The sequence below is a fragment of the Condylura cristata genome, unplaced genomic scaffold, assembly GCF_000260355.1.
Source record: "Condylura cristata isolate star-nosed mole 26May11 unplaced genomic scaffold, ConCri1.0 scaffold00060, whole genome shotgun sequence".
In the NCBI taxonomy this organism is placed as follows: Eukaryota; Metazoa; Chordata; class Mammalia; order Eulipotyphla; family Talpidae; genus Condylura; species Condylura cristata.
In genome coordinates, this window is record NW_004567161.1 from 173320 (window position 1) to 176386 (window position 3067).

Consider the following 3067-nt stretch of genomic DNA (forward strand, 5'->3'; position numbering starts at 1 on the left):
CAGCAGGAGGCCGCAGGGCCCGGAGGCGCCCCGCTCGGCGGGGGCGGGGGGCTGGCACGGCCTCCTAATAGCAGGAGCCCCCGCCAGCAGGCCCGTCTTCACCCCCAGCACTTTCCCCGCGCGACTCCTTCTGCGTTCCTGTGTGCTTGCCCGGCTTTGGCAGATGGCGAAGCTGATGTGCAAGGACGGCCCCCCCAGCCAGCTGCCATCAGCCTGGGGCGGGGGGCTGGGGACTGGGGGCGCCTGGGGAGGCCCGTGCTGGCAGCCCTCTGAGTGGAGACCCTCTCCTGCCTCTTCCTGATGCTCCCCGACTTAGTCTCCAGCCCGGCCGGCTGGACCACGGCCACTGCCCAGCCTCCACCCCAGCAGTCTGCCCCCCAGGCACTGACCTGAGCCTGCCCAGGGGTGCTTCCGGCCTGGCCCTCCACCCTGGGAGACCAGTGTCCCGCCCCAGACAGCCCACCGCGGCAGGGCCTCCCTCCCCACCCAGGCCCTCAGAGAGCCCCGACAGTGGACCCCCGCCGGCTGCCCCCAGCGGCCCCGGCCCCCTGAGGACATGTGTGCAGGCCCCCGGCGCTCTGGCGGGGTCTACAAACAAGTGCCCAACCCCTCGCTCTTTACCCCACACCCGAGGTTGCCCCGGCGCAGAGACCCGCTTTGGAGGGCAGCAACACAGGTCCCAGAGGGACCCCTGCCCGTAACTGGGGGACAGTGCCATGTCCACCCTTGCAGCCAGCTCCGGCCCAGTCTGCGGAGAGCCAGCGGCCGCGGGCGGGTTCAGGGGCAGGGTCCCGTTGTGGCCTAGAGACCCGGGGGTGCGGGGTGGCCCCAGCCCTGCCAGTCTGGGCAGGCAGGCTGCAGCCCTGCCAGCCCTCCCTGCCCCTCCAGCCGGGGTCAGCTGTCTCCCCATGGGGGTGGGGTGTGGCCGGTGCTCCGGGCAGGACGCCAGGCTCGGCCCCCTCTGCGCTGCGGCCATGCAGGCACCGGTGTGTCCTGGGGGTGCCCTGGGGCGGGGGTGGGTGGGGGTGCGGGCCAACACCATGGTGGGGCCCATGAGGAGGCCCTGGGGCGTCTCCGGGGCCACGTCCCCGGGGCCTGCTCTCGCCTGGGTGCCCCGAAGCCTGTGTCCTGGGTCCCCACAGGCTGTGCCGCTGCCCACGACCACACACGATGCGCTGACGGAGGGGGCCAGCCCCGCCAGGGCCCCAGCATGGGCCGCAGTGCCCGATGCGCCCCCCAGGCCGGCAGCAGGCCCCTGGGCATGTCCCCGCCGACTCTGCCAGAGGCTCCCAGACCCCCACCCTTATTGTGCCCCCAGCAGCTGCAGGCTTCCCAGCACCCTCCCAGCACCCACCCAGGTCTCCGCACTGTGCACCCAAGGGGGCTCTTTCCTGCTCAGGAAGAGGCTCAGACCGCGCATGACCCCAGAAGGGGGGCTCTGGAGCCCGGGTGCCGAGGCGGGACCCCCGCACCGCCTGCGAACCCCCTCGGGCCCGCACCCACCCTGCCCCTCCGACCCCAGGCCCCAGCCTCGCCCACCAGGGGAGCTGGATGCACCCGTCGCCGGCCTACGGCTCAGACGCAGGCCTTTCCCGTCAGGCGCCCCGCGGAGCCACCGCGGGCCACTTGCCCACACCCCCGGGGCGGTTCTGGGGCTTGAGGCCCAGGCCAGGCGGGAAGTACGGGGTGGGTGCCCCCATTTGAGGGTACCGCTGCGGCCCCACCTGCTGGCCAGGCAGCCCCCCCACAGCAGCTCCCCACGGCGAGCTCGGGTCCGAATCTCCGCGTTGGGCGTGCAGGGACCGCGGTCAGGGGCCCCGAGGGCCGGCGGGGACCCCGGAGCGGAGCGGCCCACACAGCGCCTCCCAGCAGACGGAGCCCGCAGCGTGCGGGCCCTGGCTGAGGCCCTGGGGCCGCTGGTCTGGGCCAGGCCGGGGAGGGCCAGGTGGGGGGGCCCCCCGGCCTCGCCCTGGCCCTTCGCTCCTTCCTGGTTGGTTTGGGGCCGGTGCAGATCTGCGAGGGGGACGCCTGGCTGGCTGGCGCGTCGGGTGGGCCCTCAGGGGTCCACGGTGGGCAGGCAGGCCGGCCGCAGGCAGGGTCCCTCTGGGCCTGGGGCACCGCTGGTCGAGCTGGTCATGGGAGGGGGCCTGCAGGGGCCGCACCAGCTAGCCAGGAGGCCGGGCAGGGCCAGCAGGCTGCCCAGAGGGAAGGGGGCTGTGGTTTCCCGGGAAGCCGCCTTCCCGCCCCGGGGAGCCCCCACCTTGCAGGCTGGAACTGTCTCCACGCGGGGGGCCCTAGGGATGGGGGCCCTCTGGTAAGGGGCCCCCTGATGCACCCCCATCCAAGCACCCAGTGCAAGGCTTGGGAACAGGGGTGGTTGCTGGGAGGGTGCCCGCTGCGGTGCCCTGACCGCAGCCCTAACCGGGCTGCCTGCGTCCGGCCGCCTCCTGCACAGGGAGCTCCTGGCTTCCCAAGTGCGCCGGCTCTGACCGCTGGGCGCTGACCACGCCCTGCTCCACAGGTGGGGCTTGACCCAGAGCCAAGTCCCCGGCCCTGGGGGAAGTGTGGAGCCTGCGGGTGGAGGCCGGCACCGGTGTGACCCCACGGACACCCGCAGGCACACAGGGATGGCCGACCCGCGGGCCCGGCGTGGGGCAGGGGCAGCTGTCCTAGGAGCCCGGGCCCTCCGCGGGGCTCCTGGGGGTGGGGGAGGCTCCGGGCTCCTCTGCCAAACCGGCTCCTTCCGCTGGGGCTGCGCGAAGTCCCGCGGCGAGGGTGGCGGCTGCCTGTCCCCTGGGTCTGGCGAGCTGGGGCTGGGGGGGAGGCAGAAGAGCCTGCGAGGCGCCCGGCTGGGCACAGGGGCTTCGCCACCTCCCGCGCTGCGCTTCGAAGGAGCCGCAGCAGAGACTTGGGCGCTGCGAGCCAGCGCTTCCCGCAGGCACTAGGGAGTTAAGTCTTGGGGATCGGCCTGGCCCGGACGCCGACCTGGGCCCCCCGTGTTCGGTGCAGGCCAGGAGCTGGAGCGCAGCCCCCGCGGGCCCGCCGTGGCCTCCCACCGCCGGGCCCC